The 16,785-nt window shown below is 50.8% G+C and overlaps 1 protein-coding gene across 3 annotated transcripts in view; it reads left to right on the forward strand.

The window, feature by feature from the left end:
* The first annotated feature begins 7,118 nt into the window (after positions 1-7,118).
* The window catches only part of TEAD4 (TEA domain transcription factor 4), an 86,463-nt gene continuing 76,796 nt past the window's right edge, over positions 7,119-16,785 (forward strand). For 2 of the 3 annotated variants that reach the window (XM_032254484.1, XM_032254485.1), the window contains exon 1: positions 7,362-7,826. The gene's annotated coding sequence lies outside the window, so the exon portion shown is untranslated. Of the gene's footprint in view, positions 7,277-7,361; positions 7,827-16,785 lie in introns of those variants that run through there. The other variant, XM_032254486.1, reaches the window with a different exon arrangement.

The following is a 16,785-nucleotide window of genomic DNA, read 5'->3' on the forward strand; positions in this document are numbered from 1 at the left end:
TTGCACTCCAGCCTGGGTAACAAGAGCGAAACTCCGTCTCAAAAAAAAAAAAAAAAAAAAAAAAATTAAAAAGTTAAGAAATATAGGATGGAGAGGTTAAAAAAGAAAAAGCACCTGAGTCACAGCTGACCAGTAGGAGTCATTCCATAATACTTTCCAAGGTGTAGGGGAGCAGCTTTGGGGATCTCTCCAAAGCAAGATGTGGCCCAGCACAGCAGCTCACACCAGTAACCCCAATACTTCAGAGGTCCACGGCAGGAGGAAGAAGGCTTGAGGCTAGGAGTTTGAGACCAGCTTGAGCATATAGGGAAATCTTATCTTTACAAAAAAATTTTTTTAAATAAGCCAAGTGAAGTGGGGCACACCTGTAGTCCCAGATACCTGGGAGGCTAAGGTGGGAGGAGCACTTGGGCTCAGGGAGTGAAGACCGCAGTGAGCCCTGACTGCACCACCGCACTGCAGCCCAGGCCACAGAGTGAGATCCTGTCTCAAACAAGAAAAAAAAGGAAAATATTTGTCTTTCACCTAAAAGCTAGGAAACAATCTGTCTTTGCTCTGTTTGATTAGGCCATTCAATCCAGCCGTCAGTTGTTTGTTTGTTTGGGGGAAACGGTTTGATTTATTGGGGAAAAAAGTTTCTAGAGTTGGAAACTGGCAGTCAGCCATAGTTGAAACAAATACATAGGATAGTGAGTGGATGGATGAGAAGTCTAGAAGACTTTTTTTTTTTTTTTTTTTATTTTGAGACGGAGTGTAGCTCTTGTTACCCAGGCTGGAGTGCAATGGCGCGATCTCGGCTCACTGCAACCTCCGCCTCCTGGGTTCAGGCAATTCTCCTGCCTCAGCCTCCTGAGTAGCTGGGATTACAGGCACGCGCCACCATGCCCAGCTAATTTTTTGTAGTTTTAGTAGAGACGGGGTTTCACCATGTTGACCAGGATGGTCTCGATCTCTTGACCTCGTGATCCACCCACCTCGGCCACCCAAAGTGCTGGGATTACAGGTGTGAGCCACCGCGCCCGGCCCTAGAAGACTTAAATGGTAGTGTTTACTCAGAATCTATTCAGTGAGTTCTCCTAACTCCATGTAACCTTTCTGCTACCACCACCAGCTTTATTAAGGTATAATTAACAAATAAAAATTGTATATCTTTATGGCGCACAATGTGCCTTTTTTTTTTTTTTTTTTTTGAGAGGGAGTCTAGCTTTGTTGCCCAACCTGGTGTGCAGTGGTGTAATCTCGGCTCACTGCAATCTCCGCCTCCCGGGTTCCATGGTTGGCCAGACTGGTCTCCAACTCCTGACCTCAGGTGATCTGCCTGCCTTGGCCTCCCAAAGTGCTAGGATTACAGGTGTGAACTACCACACATTTTTTTTTTTTTTTTTAAATGGAAGACCATGAATTTGTGTGCTCAGGGGACAGGCTTGTCTCCTCTGCGTCAGTCTCAAATTTTAGTATACCTGCTGCCCAGGCAAGCACCACAATGTGATATTGTCATAGCCGTAAAGGGTTTTGTTTTTTTAGTTTTTAGTTTTTGAGATGGACTGTCGCCCTGTTGTCCAGGCTGGAGTGCAGTGGCACGATCTCGGCTCCCTGCAAACTCCGTCTCCAGGATTCAAGCAATTCTCCTGTCTCCTGCCTCAGCCTCCTGAGTAGCTGGGACTACAGGAGCATGCCACCACGCCTGGCTAATTTTTGCATTTTTAGTAGAGACAGGGTTTAACCATGTTGGTCAGGCTGGTCTCGAATTCCTGACCTTAGGTGATCACCCGCGTTGGCCTCCCTAAGTGCTGGGATTACTGGTGTGAGCCACCAAATCCAGCCTATTTTCTTTTTATTTTGTTAGAGATGGGGTCTCACTATGTTGTCCAGGCCAGGCTTGAGCTCCTGAACTCAAGAGATTCTCCTGCCTCAGCCTCCAGAGTGAGCCACTACACCTGAATTGGTTGATTAAAAAACCAAGTAGGCCGGGCGCGGTGGCTCAAGCCTGTAATCCCAGCACTTTGGGAGGCCGAGGCGGGTGGATCACGAGGTCAAGAGATCGAGACCATCCTGGTCAACACGGTGAAACCCCGTCTCTACTAAAAATACAAAAAATTAGCTGGGCATGGTGGCGCGTGCCTGTAACCCCAGCTACTCAGGAGGCTGAGGCAGGAGAATTGCCTGAATCCAGGAGGCGGAGGTTGCGGTGAGCCGAGATCGCGGTGAGCCGAGATCGCTCCAGCCTGGGTAACAAGAGCGAAACTCCGTCTCAAAAACAAAACAAAACAAAACAAAAACCAAGTAGAGGCTGGGTGCGCTGTAATCCCAGCACTTTGAGAGGCTGAGGCAGGCGGATCATGAGGTCAGGAGATCGAGATCAGCCTGACCAACATGGTGAAACCCCATCTGTACTAAAAATACAAAAAATTAGCTGGACGTAGTGGCAGGCACCTGTAGTCCTAGCTACTCAGGAGGCCGAGGCAGGAGAATCTCTTGAACTCGGGAGGCGGCAGTTGCAGTGAGCTGAGATTGCGCCATGGCACTCCAGCCCTGGTGACAGGAAAAAAAAAAAAAAAGGCCAGGTGCGGTGGCTCACACCTGTAATCCCAGCTCTTTGAGAGGTTGAGGTGGGTGGATCACCAGGTCAAGAGATCAAGACCATCCTGGCAGGCCAACATGGTGAAGCCCTGTCTCTACCAAAAATACGAAAATTAGCTGGGCATAGTAGTACACGCCTGTAATCTCAGCTACTCAGGAAGCTAATGTAGCGGGTGTTTGTGGCTCAACGCAACCTCCGGCTCCCAGGTTCAAGTGCTTCTCCTACCTTAGCCTCACCAGCAACTGGGATTACAGGCATGTGGTAGCACGCCCAGCTAATTTTGCATTTTTAGTAGACGGGGTTTCTCCATGTTGGTCAGTCTGGTCTAGAACCCCTGACCTCAGGTGATCCACCCGCCTCAGCCTCCTAAAGTGCTGGGATTACAGGTGTGAGCTACTGCACCCGACTATTAATTACTATCAGCTGCAAATAATTCTGTCACACAGATCACACAGATGTGGTTGGTTCTGCTTGAAAAAGTATCTTATGGATAATTCGTTTGACTATCATAATGTGTGTTGAAAAAACAAAGTAGAGATGGGGTTTCACCATTTGGTTAGGATGATCTTGATCTCTTGACTTCGTAATCCATTCGCCTCAGCCTCCGAAAATGCTGGGATTATAGGCCTAAACCATTGCCCCCAGCCATAATTTTTATTTTTTAAGTTTTGAGACAAGGTCTCGTTCTGTGACCCAGGCTGGAGTGCAGTGGCGTAGTCACGGTTCACTACAGCCTTGGCCTCCCAAGCTCAAACAAGCCTTCCACTTCAGCCTCTTAAGTTGCTGAGACAATAGGCATGTGCCACTGTGCCCAGCCATTTTTTTTTTTTTTTGGTAGCAGTAGCGTCTTATTATGTTGCTCAGGCTAGTCTCAAACTCCTGGGCTCAAGCCTCCCAACCTTAGCCTCCCAAAGTACTGGGATTACTGACGTGAGCCACTATGCCCAATTAATGTGATTTTTAACTTTGACTCTGGAATATAGCCAACACAAATAGCGCCTACATGAAACCTGGCCCTGCCCACACCCTTATCCTCCTCCTCCTGCACACAGTCCATCATCAGCTTGAGTGAGGATCCATTTATAGGATCCAGACAGATGAAATATTTCCACCAAAAGACTCATTCCTGAGGTCAGTGAATTAGGGTCCTGTCCCTTAAAAATGTAAACACCCCTGGGAAGGGCAGATGTGTGGGTAAAATCACCTTGCCTTTAACCCTTCGGAATTTGTAGCTCTGTTAACTTTCCTTTATGCATATGGCCCTCAATAGCTCCAAGCTTGATGTCCCCAAGGCTGCAGAGCTCTGCAGGAGACTGGAAGGGTATGGGCCAGGAAGTCAAGATTGTGAAGATAGTTCTTCCCAGCTTGGATCACTGATGGCCTTAGGTAGTGAAGACTTTGAGGGAATAAAGACCTCCAAGTTAGCTCTCAGCAGTCTATGCTGAATGTGACACCAGGATTGCTTTCCTATCTCCATTCTGGACTCTGTCCTGCCTTCCTCTCGGTCCCGTGAACCTGGCTGGATTCCCCTCTGACCTCACCCCACTCCCCTTTTGCTTGAATTCTTATCTCAGTTACTGACACCATCCATTGTTCAGCTGTTAAATGTTAGCGATTTTTGTTTTCTCTCACTACACAGCCAAACCATCTGAACTGTTTCCTAGTTCCTTCCCCTCCTCCTCAACCTCAGGACTACTGCTTGAGTTTAGGGCACCTCTAGTCTCCAGTCCAACCCCAAGACTGTTGCCAGATGGTCTTTTTGATGGTGATGCTGATTATGTCACACTTGTGTCTTTTCTGATGCCCAAATCTTCAGTGTGGTACACAATGACCTTCACAGTCTGGTACCCACCACCTTTAATCTTATTATCCACATCTCTATTCTCCAGCCATACCAATTTACAAACCTTTGCTAAATGCCCCAGCAGACAGGCTGCCTCACCTTTGTCGGTGCTATTCCAGGGTCTCAAATGGAGTTTCCAGTCTCAGTTTGGCAAACCCTCATTTATCCTCAAGAGCTAGATCAAACGCTCTGTACTCTTGGATTTCACTGTTCTTTCCCTTGCATTCCCATTTAATTTTGCATAATTGTCTGTCTTCTCACCTAGACTGGATCTACTTGAGGGCAGGGACCTACCCCTGCCCTTAGCATGGTGTCAAAGTCAACAAACACTCAAATGCTTAATATATGATAAAATTCATATATATATATTTTTTTTCTTTTTTTTTTTTTTGAGACAGAGTCTTGCTCTGTCACTAGGCACCAGGCTGGAGTGCAGTGGTACGATCTTGGCTTACTGCAACCTCCGCCTCCCGGGTTCAAACAATTCTCCTGCCTCAGCCTTCTGGGTAGCTGGGATTACAGGCGCACGCCACCACGCCCAGCTAATTTTTTTGTATTTTTAGTAGAGACAGGGTTTCACCACGTTGGCCACAATGGTCTCGATCTTTTGACCTCGTGATCCGCCTGCCTTGGCCTCCCAAAGTGCTGGGATTACAGGCTTGAGCCACCATGCCCGGCCCCATAATATAATTTTTTTTTTGAGACAGAGTCTCGCTCTGTTGCCCAGGCTGGAGTGCAGTGGTATAATCTCAGCTCACTGCAACCTCCACTTCTCAGGTTCAAGGGATTCTCCTGCCTCAGCCTCCTGAGTAGCTGGGATTATAGGCACGTGCCACCACGCCTGGCTAATTTTTGTATTTTTAGTAGAGACAGGTTTCACCATGTTGGTCAGGCTGGTCTCAAACTCCTGACCTGGTGATCTACCCACCTCGGCCTCCCAAAGTGCTGGGATTATAGGTATGAGCCACCGTGACTGGCCAATATAATTATTATTAATTACTTTGAGACAGGGTCTCGCTCTGTCATCCAGGCTGGCGTGCAGTGGTGCATTAACAGCTCACTGCAGCCTCAACCTTCTGGGCTCCAACTATCCTCCTACCTCAGCCTCCTGAGTAGCTGGGACTACAGGTGCAGGCCACCATGATGCCCAGGCTGGTCTCGAACTCCTGGGCTCAAGCAATCCACCAACCTCGGCCTCCCAAAGTGCTGAGAGGTGTGAGCCACTGGGCCCACCATGACTGCTGAATTAAATAGTTGGTGCTCAGTGTATACTTCATGTGGTGCTGATACGCTGTTTTGTGTTTTGGTCTTTCCATGTGCATGAGGTGTGACCAAGCCTTGATATGACTCATTACTTAACAAGCACACCACAATTCATCTATCCAAATGAGGGCTGCGTCTTCAACACCTTTTTCATTTTGCAGGACTGGAAGCTTAGCTCAGTGATGCCGTCATTGCTTGAAACACTTTTGGAGTACCTCTCTTGGAAACAGTTTTGGCATTGATAGCACTTTCCTTTCAATATCATCCACGGTAGTGATTGTTTTTCATTTATTCAGCATTTATCATGCACTTCCCTATCCCAGGCACCAGGCTGGTTCTGGGTGAAAGATAAGATAAATCAGACATTACTCTGTCTTGAAGGAAGTTTCTGTTTGGCAAGGGAGATAAGATCTGGACAACCACCCAACACAAGGCTAAGTGATAATGCCCCAGAAGAGGTTGGATTTGAGTTTCGGAAAAAGCCAAAACTCTTTTAGTTTCAGCCTCCCGTCCACGTGGTTGATGGCACTGCCTGCCAGCACACTGCTCTAAGCCCATTAGTCCTCAGCATCTCCACACAAGGAGTCCAGCGTGTTTCCAGCACCTCCTGACCCAACAAGAGACTCCTGGGCATGTGTGTCTGAAGCCCAGACTCCCACCGATGGCAATACTCTTCTATAATACTCCGAGGCCTCCCAGCTAAACTGAGCTCTTTGAGGGCAGGTGCTGAGGGCTGATCCTGATCTTCACAGTGTCTGGACTCATAACACATCTTAGATGAATATTCATTGAGTCACTGAGCCCAAAAGGCAGGCGTCTTATGGCATGCCACAGGGACTTCAAACCGAGTGCCCTTTCTCCCATGTGGTTTACTCGTAGTGACGGTTTTACAGATGCCCAAGGGATAGGAGAGAAAAACGGAAAAGGCTAAAGGCAGGGAGGGCGAGCAAGGGGGCACTGGCGGCGGATCTGGGAATGGAGCCCGCGAGTTCCTGCTTCCTGGTTCCCTGGAGCAAGTGTCCTTTGGTGGGAGCCGCAGGGAAGGGAGCAGCCCTTCCTGCGCGCCGGGCGCCCGCCCCTTCCCCGGCCTCCCAGGGACTCGTGCGGAGGGACGCACGAGTGGCGGGGCTGGAGGCCGGGCCCAGTCCACCCCCGGGACAGCCCCACCCCGGCGAAGAGGAAGGCTCCCGGCTCCTGGGAAGGAGAGTCCTCACCGCGCCAGAAGTGGAGGGCCTGGGGCGCGCGACGAGCAGGCGAGGAGTTGGAGCAGGGAGATCAAAGGGCGCGTGGGGTCTGCGGCCGAGGTCCAGGTGGAGCGGGTCCCCGCAGTCCCTCGGCCCCCTCCCCCGCAGCCCGCCCCGGCCCAGCCCCGCCCCGCCCCGGCGGCCCTGCCCCTCGCCCGCCCGCGCGCGGCGCAGTCTCCTCCCCGAGGTGCCGGTGGCCCGGCCGCCACTCCCTCCGGCTCCCTCCCTCCCGCCGCGGCGCGCATCTCATTCCAGCCCTCATTCCGCGCATTCCAGCGTCCTCCTCGCACTCTGGAGTCCAGGGGGCGGGAGGGCCGCAGCTCCGGCGCCGCCGCGTCCCGCCAGGTGAGAGGCGCCCGCGTCCGCCGCACCCGCCGCCTCCCTCCCGGGCCGCGCGCCCCACGCCGCCGCCGACCGCTCGCGCCGCATGTTCCGCTGCTCTTTTCTTTCCGTAGTCCGCGTTCCCGCCTCGGACCTCTGCGCCCCGGCGCGCTTCGTCCCGACCTCAGGCTTCCCTACGCGCTCCGGCGCAGCCCGCGGCCCCTCTCCCGCTTCCCTCAGTCCGCCCCGCGCTCCCTTCCTTGCTCCCGGTTGACTCACTCCTCCAGGAATAGGGATCCCCGTGTTTTCCCGTCAGTCCCATTCTGGGAAAACTCCTCCCTCCGCGCGCTCCGCTCCGCTGGGCGCACCGGGGCCGGTCGGCGCTGGGTGGGCTTGGCCCAGCGGCCCCGCCTTCCCTGCGCCGCCCGTCGGCCCCGGCCCGACCCCGGCTCTGCGCGCTGACGCCCTGCCGTCCCCACACAGCGATCGCCGCTGCCGGAAGAGTTGGTGCTCGGGGCGGACTCCTGGGAACTGGCTTAGCGCACCCACCCCACCTTCCCGCACCCTGGGACCGGTAAGGCTGGGGAGCGGAGACTTGGTGGGACTTTGCTGGAGGGCAGGAGTCTGTTCCGTGCGTGCGGAGCTCCCTCCCGGGACAAGACTGGGAAGAGAGCGAGGCACGTGGAGGCGGCGCGACTGAGGCTGGTGGAGGCGAAGCGCCTCCAGGGGCTGGTAAGGGGGGTGGACACGCGGGACTTTGGGGGAAAGGAAAGGGAGGCCTGTGTGGAAACGACCGGAGAGGCAGAGCCGAGAGCATCGGCCACACAAGAGACCCAGCACCCTTGCCCCTTTTCTGCTGGGCCCTTTTCGAGCCTGGAAGGGAGCGAGCTGGAGGTGGGCAGACTGCCTGTTTCAAGTGCAGAGGCGATGCGAAAGTGGGGGGACCCCTGCAAAGGGTCCTACACCCCAGGGCTTGAGAAGCTGCTGTGTCCCCTGATGGGGACCAGTGGACCGATCCAGGGAGCAGAACTTCCAAACCCCAAAGTGAATATTTCCCCCTCGGTGCTCAGGCACAGGAGGCCCCGTGGACTGACTGCATCTGTGCTGAGTCTGTGTGACACCTGACTGCGAGTCCCCCTCGCTTTGGGTCTCTGTGAGGGTGATATCTGTTCACATGTGACTCACCTTGGCTTCCAGTGGGCGTATTTGTTTGTGTTGAACGTGAGTGACAGAGTGTGTGTATCCGTCTGCTTGAGAAGGGAGCTCTGTCTGAAAGTGTATCACACGTGTGATGCCATGTCTCTTAAGTATGTGTTTCTCTTCGAGGATGTTGGCTCTGGCTAGGACTGTTCCTCCTCCCAACATAGCCGTGGGGAAGATTCAGTGTCTCTGGTTGCGTGAGTTACAGGGATAATTTGACGGTGGTTTTGGAGTGTGTGGCCCCCAGGCTCGTTTCCTCTGACCGGGCAGAGCTGGAAGGAAGCGGTCTCCACCTGCCTCTTGCAGCTAGGAGGATTTCTCAGGGCGAGAGTCTTGTGCTTGCCTGGAATAGTTCAGAGAGCAATCTGGAGGCCGAAGGAAGTTGAGATGTTTGCCTATGGGGGGTCGGTTGGGTGGGTGAGATTTGGGAAGGTTTGTGGGGGTGGATCCCCGAGGAAGAGGAGACAGTTTTGAATCTGGAGACTTGTGTAAATAGTGCTCTTAAGTTGGCCCCGAGGACAAACAGATAGGGAAGTATACCAGCCTCAACTACTTTCTCTTGGTTTAACTCTCCTTGGAACTGACCAGGTAACCAGGTGGAAGAATCCCTCATTCTAGGCCGGGCGCGGTGGCTCAAGCCTGTAATCCCAGCACTTTGGGAGGCTGAGGCGGGTGGATCACGAGGTCAAGAGATCAAGACCATCCTGGTCAACATGGTGAAACCCCGTCCCTACTAAAAATACAAAAACATTAGCTGGGCATGGTGGCGCGTGCCTGTAATCCCAGCTACTGAGGAGGTTGAGGCAGGAGAACTGCCTGAACCCAGGAGGCGGAGGTTGCGGTGAGCCGAGATCGCGCCATTGCACTCCAGCCTGGGTAACAAGAGCGAAACTCCGTCTCAAAAAAAAAAAAAAAAAAAGAATCCCTCATTCTTTTCAACGTGCATGTGCTAGACACTCAGCACTTCCTCTGGGAAGAGGAATGAGTAGCTTGTTGCATGAGGGCTTCAGCGTGGATGTAATGCTTGGAAGGAAGGAGCCGGAAACCGACTCGGGGGGTTGAGGGTCCTTGTCCTTGCTCCTCCATCCATCCTGAGGATGTGGATGTTCTGGTGGGAAACACCTCACCGTCTCACCTGCTTAGGCCAGGTGTGCTGCTGGTCTAAAAGCAGCACTGAGGGAGTGGAAAGAGCACAGGTTTGGTGTCAGGCAGACCAGGGTACAAATCCTGAGTCTCCCACTACCTTTAAGGCTGTTGGGCTGTTTTCTGATGGGTAATGTGGGGGGAACTTTTCTGTCCAGAAAGTTTCTTGTGAAAAGTCAATGTTTGCAAAGCCCCCGCCAGTAGCACAGTGCCTGGCACATCCCATGGAATCCGTCGGATAGCTGTTGTATCCAGTGTTTCCTAAGCTTCTTCCAGTAAGAAGCTCTTTTTCCCAGGGATTAGTGGTTTTTGAATTAGTGTTTCTCTGAGCACTGTTTGAGAAACCTTGCCCTGTCTGTCATGTATATTTAGCAAACATGAACCGAGCATTTACCATGAGCCAGGCCCTACGGTGTTCTGCGTCCTTAGGAACCCAGGGTCCTAGTAGCCCAAGTTAGGAGGGAAGGGGACAGACAGGGCTTTGTCATCAGAGACCAGAGTCCCAGCTTCTATTTTCTGATGCCAGTTTTGCCTTGCCCCCCAGGGGGAGCTTGCCAAACATTATTAGATACTCTAATGTCAGCATTTTGTTTTATTTTATTTTACTTTTATTTTTGAGACAGAGTCTCACTCTGTCGCCCAGGCTGGATGGAGTACCGTAGCATGATCTTGGCTTACTGCTACCTCCACCACCTGGGTTCAAGTGATTCTTCCGCCTCTTCCGCCTCAGCCTCCTGAGTAGCTGGAATTACAGGCATGCACCACCCTAGCCGGCTAGTTTTTTGTATTTTTAGTAGAGCCGGGATTTCGCCATGTTTGCCATGCTGGTCTTGAACTCTTGACCTCAGGCGATGCACCTCGGCCTCCCAAAGTGCTGGAATTACAGGTGTGAGCCACTGCATCTGGCCTAAGTCTCACATTTTAAAGATAGGGAAACTGGTGCCCCTAGAGGGACAATAACTTGCTTAATGCAGCAACACTGGTGAGCAGCAGAGCGGGGATTAGAACCTATGCTCTCCCCTTGGTGTTCTGTCTCCTGCCCTGTGGACACCCCCTGCCCCCCCACAGCCACCTTTATCCAACAGGCGCGGAGCCTGGAGTAGACTGACTTAGGCCATGCCTAGTGGCTCGGTTAAGGTTGTTAGGAGGCAAAAATACTCGGCTTGTCCTGGTAGAAAGCACACAGCTGTTATGGGGAAAGAGCCATGTCACTGTAGAATCTGTGAATGGAGTCCGGAAGGGGCCCTTGGGTCTTTAAAACACACTCTCCTCTCCCCTTGATGGGCCGCCAGGTGAAGGTTCTCCCTATCTTTTTAGATCTCTTGGGTTGCAAATGTCACAACCTCCTTTGATTTCCACTCTGGAGTCTTGCCCCGGTGACTGTCACAAAGCAATGCTTGTTGCCAAACCTGTGGCTCCTCCTCCTCCTTCCCAGTGGACATGGAGGACGTTGGTCCCCAGCTTTGGTCCTTGCCTTTCCTGAAGTTGAGCTCAGCCCAGTGGCAGTTGGAAATTCAGGGCTGGTGAGGGTGTCTTTACCTTGCCTGTCTTCCTTTGCCCCCATGACCCTTTGTTGGCAGGGGTTGGACTACAGCTCCCTTTAAAGCTCTGAAATTGGATCTGAACAGCTGCTCTCCAGTAAGAGTGGGGAGGGGGTTGTCAGCAGCCAGGGGGGCCCAGGTGGAGGTGGGGGCAGGGCTTTGTCACTGGGAGCACAAGTCTCCAGTTCCTATCTTCTGATTCCCGTTTTGCCTGGATCCCTTCTGAAATGACAGTTCTTCCCTTGCTTTTGATTTTGGGAGATTCTAATCACACCTATGTGATCTGGCCCTGAGGCCTTTAGCTGGAAGGGACTGGATCTTTGGGAAAATTTCCACTAGAACTCAGGTCTCCAAGATCTATGCCCATGTCCTTCTGCATTTAATACAAGGGGACTCCTGGAAGGGCCAGAGGATGGGCCAGGCTCCTGTAGTGGGGGCTCACTCCTTGGTTTGGCGTGGGCAGGCAGGCCCCCATGGGTGGGGACTCTGCTTCCTTTGACCCAAACTTCATGGGAACAATAGACTTCAGAGGAGTCACCAGGGACAGGAAATGGGAGCTGTGCTGAGGCAGGGGTGACCCTCCTGGGGGATGGGATTGCATATCCGGTAGAGGGTTGGGGGCAGTGCAGAGGGCGCTGGGGAGGGGCTGATGACACATAGGGTGGGCCCCTGGGGTGGGGACCTCCTCCAAAGGGGGCTGTTGACTCAGCGTGAAGCTGGAGCTCAGTGCCAGTTCTGTGCTGAGCTTTCGGCCCTGTGTCTTACTACACAAGTCTTGTGTCTGCCAGCCTCTGCTCCTGTCACGCTTAGCCCTGCCAGGACCTGGTCTTCCCCTTACCCTCAAGCCCCTGCGATGTCTCTGTGAATCATCCTGGCCAGGACAAAAGGCTGGTGGTGTTGCTCCCTGGCTGCTCTCCACCTTGGCAGTGAGCCTTGGGCAACTGTGGCTGGAACGGTGATGTTGGGTTGTGGGCAGAGCTCTGGGTAGGGAGTCCACAGGCCGGGTCGCCGGACAACATGAGGGATTTCTTTAGCCACAGGCAGAGCGAGACAGCGGGTGGAACGTTCTGGAGACAGAGGACTCTTATCTTGCCTCTATCTTTGTAAGGGCCGACCAGACTTTTGTGAGAAGGCCACAGCTTGCCCTGGGAGAATTGTGAGTCAGACCACACGAGCTGCTTTCAGCTTGCCGGATTCTCACAGATAGGCTTTGGGGTCCCAAGAGAAGCTGTAGGAGTGACCCCAGAACCACTGCCAGGACCTGGAAGGAGGGTAGGAGTAGGAGAGATAACACATGCTGTCTTGATTTATTTCTTCAGGGGAGCAAAATGGGGACCCTGGAAATGGCAGACTCCTAGAGTTGATTCCTTGCCCAATTCTAGGTCAGGTTTTGTTTTTTAATAACTTTTTTCTTTCTTTTGAGACAGAGTCTCACTTTGTCACCCAGGCTGGAGTTCAGTGGTGCAATCATGGCTCACTGCAGTCTTGAACTCCTGGGCTAAGCAATCCTCATTGCCTTAACCTGAGTGGTTGGGACTACAGGTATGCATCACTACACTTGGCTAATTTGTAAAGTTGTCTGTAGAGATATGGTCTCACTTTTTTTTTTTTTTTTTTTTTTTGACTTTGTTGTCCAGGCTGGCCTCAAACTCCTGGGCTCAAGTAATCCTCCCACCTTGGCCTCCCAAAGTGCTGGAATTACAGGTATCAGTCACCATGCCTGGCCAATTTAAAATTTTCTAGTAGCCACTTTAAAAAAAAAGTGAAGTTAATGTTAGTGTTTTCTTATATCCAATATATCAAAAATAATTTTGAGAGTGTAATAAAGTTTTTAAGATTATAATTATAATAATTATTATTGACAGGGTCTTGCTCTGTCATCCAGGCTGGAGTACAGTGAAGCGGTCATAGCTCATGCAGCCTTGACCTCCCAGGATTAAGCAGTCCTCCCGGGATTAAGCAGTCCTCCCACTTCAGCCTCCTCAGTAGCTGTGACTGCAGGTGTACGCCATTGCACTCAGCTAGGTTAGAGTTTTGAACAAACAATCTGTGGAGAGTGTGAAAATGAAGTTGAGATGCCTAGTAGCCAACATGGGTTCACTTTACCAAGTCTCAGAGAAAAAAATCTAATTGGAGTAGAGGAATGTTCAGTAAGACTTTTCCGTCTAATGACCTTCTTGGTACAAGAGAAAGCAGTGTGGTCTGGCTGGTACACCAGGGGAGATGGATGTGGGACTGCTTGATCCACTACACTGGATACTGACTCCTGTCTCCTGAGCCTGTGTTGCCTTGAGGAGGTCCCGTGATGTGCCACGGGGCTCTCTTTGGCTCAGTCCTCTATGTTTTCCATAGACAGGAGCCTCTCCCGGGAGCCTGTGTGGCCCATGTCTTCTGTTTCTCATTTTTTTTTTTTTTTGAGACGGAGTTTCGCTCTTGTTACCCAGGCTGGAGTGCAATGGCGCGATCTCGGCTCACCGCAACCTCCGCCTCCTGGGTTCAGGCAATTCTCCTGCCTCAGCCTCCTGAGTAGCTGGGATTACAGGCACACGCCACCATGCCCAGCTGAATTTTTGTATTTTTAGTAGAGATGGGGTTTCACCATGTTGACCAGGACGGTCTTGATCTCTTGACCTCGTGATCCACCCGCCTCGGCCTCCCAAAGTGCTGGGATTACAGGCTTGAGCCACCGCGCCCGGCTTTTTTTTTTTTTTTTTAGATGGAGTCTTGGGCTGCCGCCAGGCTGAGTGCAGTGGCGCTATTTTGGCTCACTGCAACCTCCGCCTTCTGGGTTTAAGCGATTCTCGTGCCTCAGCCTCCTGAGTAGCTGGAATTACAGGCACATGCGACCATACCCAGCTAATTTTTTGTATTTTTAGTAGAGACGGGGTTTCACCATGTTGGCCAGGATGGTCTCGATCTCCTGACCTTGTGATCCACCCACCTTGGCCTCCCAAAGTGCTGGGATTACAGGCGTTAGCCACTGCACCTGGCTCTGTTTCTCATTTCTGTGAGGTTTGAGGATAGCAAACATTGGCTGATAGAACCAGGGTTCATAATCATCTCAGTTGACTGGAATGCTACCATTAAGTATAAAGATGAAGTTTAAAAAAATTTCTCTCTTAAAATTAATACCTGTACGTTGCAGAAAGCCTGGAAAATAAAGAAAACCATAAAGGAAAAAGCAAAATGATACATAATACTACAATTCGGGTGGGTTGGTATTTAGGTGAATGTCCTTCCAAATTTGTGTTCATGTAAATCTGTATATTTTAACATAATTACAATTATATTCAATTCTGTTTTTTTCCCTACTGAATGCCGTCTAGTGTATAATAGTGCATGTCGTAAACATTGTTTAAAACCATAATTTTAAGGATCCAAGTAACATTTGATTTTATTACTTTATTTAACTGTTTCCTACTGAGTTTAACAAATTGTTTTTAGTTTTTGGCATTTAAAAATTACTTGGCCTGGTGCAGTGGCTTACGCCTGTAATCCCATCACTTTGAGAGGTCGAGGTGGTCAGGAGTTTGAGACCAGCCTGGCCAATATGGTGAAACCCCATCGCTACTAAATATACAAAAATTAGCCTGGCATGGTGATGCATGCCTGTAATCCCACCTACTCTGGAGGCCGAGGCAGTAGAATTGCTTGAACCCAGGAGGCAGAGATTACAGTGAGCTGAGATTACCACTGCACTCCAGCCTGGGGGACAGAGCAAGGCTCCGTCTCAAAAAAATAAATAAATAAACATTACTTGACATGGGGCAATGTTGAACATGTACTTATCTCAAGAAGAAGTCTAATAGGTCTAAGTGTAAAATCCTGCATTTAAGTTCAAAACATCAATTCTGTAAGTTTAAAATAGAGTGGGACTTATTATTAACTCACGTTGGGGGAAAAGACTTGGGTTTTTGGCTGAAGAAGGGAGAGGGAAATGAACATTTTAGTGCCTACCGGGTGCTAGAACATTATTCTAGACATTTCTGCCTCCATCATCTCATTTCATCCGCTCAGCCCTGTGAGAAAGGGGTGGTTGGTTTATTTTGTTTTTTAACCTCTACTTCACAGAGGGGACACTGCAGAAGTTATATTGCAGTTGGAGTTTGTACCCAGGTCAATCTGACTCTTAAACTGCCCCATTAAACCGTGAGCCTGTGTGGACCAGTGCTGTGGTAAGGTCTGTGTCAAGGGAAATCTTTTATTTATTTATTTATTTATTTATTATTATTATTATTATTATTTATTTTTTTTTTTTGAGATGGCGTTTCACTCATGTTACCCAGGCTGGAGTGCAATGGCGTGATCTCGGCTCACCGCAACCTCCGCCTCCTGGGTTCAGGCAATTCTCCTGCCTCAGCCTCCTGAGTAGCTGGGATTCCAGGCATGCGCCGCCATGCCCAGCTGATTTTTTGTATTTTTAGCAGAGACGGGGTTTCACCATGTTGACCAGGATGGTCTTGATCTCTTGACCTCGTGATCCACCCGCCTCGGCCTCCCAAAGTGCTGGGATTACAGGCTTGAGCCACCGCGCCCGGCCCTATTATTTTTTTTTTAAAGGTGAGGTTTTACCATATTGGTCAGGCTGGTCTTGAGCTCCTGACCTCAGGTGATCCCCCCACCTCAGCCTCCCAAAGTGCAAGGATTACAGGCATGAGCCACCACGCCTGGCGTCAAGGGGAATCTTAACCCACTAAGCTGTGTGACACTCTCGCCACATTGGAAGCCACATCTGCTTTCGGAACGTTTATACATCCTGAGCTATTAAGTATTGAGCTTGCCATTTTTGTGGGTCTTCCCCTGCCCCGCTTCCGCCCCAGTGCTGTGATCTCAAACATGTGGGTCTTTTTTTTTTTTTTTTTTTTTTTTTTGTGAGGGGGGGTTTTGCTCTGTCACCCAGGTTGGAGTCCAGTGTTGTAGTCACAGCTCACTGTGGCCTCAACCACCTGGGTCCAAGTGATCCTCCCACCTTAGCTTCTCAGCTACTCAGGTCTCAGCAGCTGGGACCACAGGTGCACGCTGTGCTTCCTAACATTTAAAAAATTTTTTTAATTTTTTTGTAGGGACGGGATCTCTCTGTTTCCCAGGCTGGCGTTTTTTGTTTGTTTGTTTGGTTTTGGTTTTAAGAGATAGGATCTTGCTCTGTTGCCCAGGCTGGAGTGCAGTCGTGTGATCATAGCTTACTGTAGCCTTAAACTCCTGGGCTCAAGTAGTCCTCCCACCTCAGTCTCCCAAATAGCTGGGAAGACAGGTGTGCACCACCTTGCCCAGCTAATTTTTAAAACTTTAGAGACAAGGTCTTGCTGTCTTGCCCAGGCTTGTCTTAAACTCCCTGCCTCAAGCGATTCTCCAGCTTCAGCCCCCCAAAGTGCTGGGATTACAGGCATGAGCCACTGTGCTTGGCCTGTGCATGCCTTAACAAAGGCTGGATGAGGACCTACAACCTGCCCAAAATCTGGTGCTGTCATTTCTCGCTTCTAGAAGGGTTGGCATCCTTTGCAGCAGTAGCAGATTAGGTCCATCTGATCTGAAGTCTTACTTCATCATGTAGAACCACGTAAAACTACAGTCAGCCTTCTGTATCTGTGGGTTCCACATTCATGGATTTGACCAACCCTGGATGGACAGTGTTCAGGGGAAAAAATTCCA

This window comes from Sapajus apella, unplaced genomic scaffold (genome assembly GCF_009761245.1).
Source record: "Sapajus apella isolate SASKATOON/1434 unplaced genomic scaffold, GSC_monkey_1.0 scaffold86, whole genome shotgun sequence".
NCBI lineage: Eukaryota > Metazoa > Chordata > Mammalia > Primates > Cebidae > Sapajus > Sapajus apella.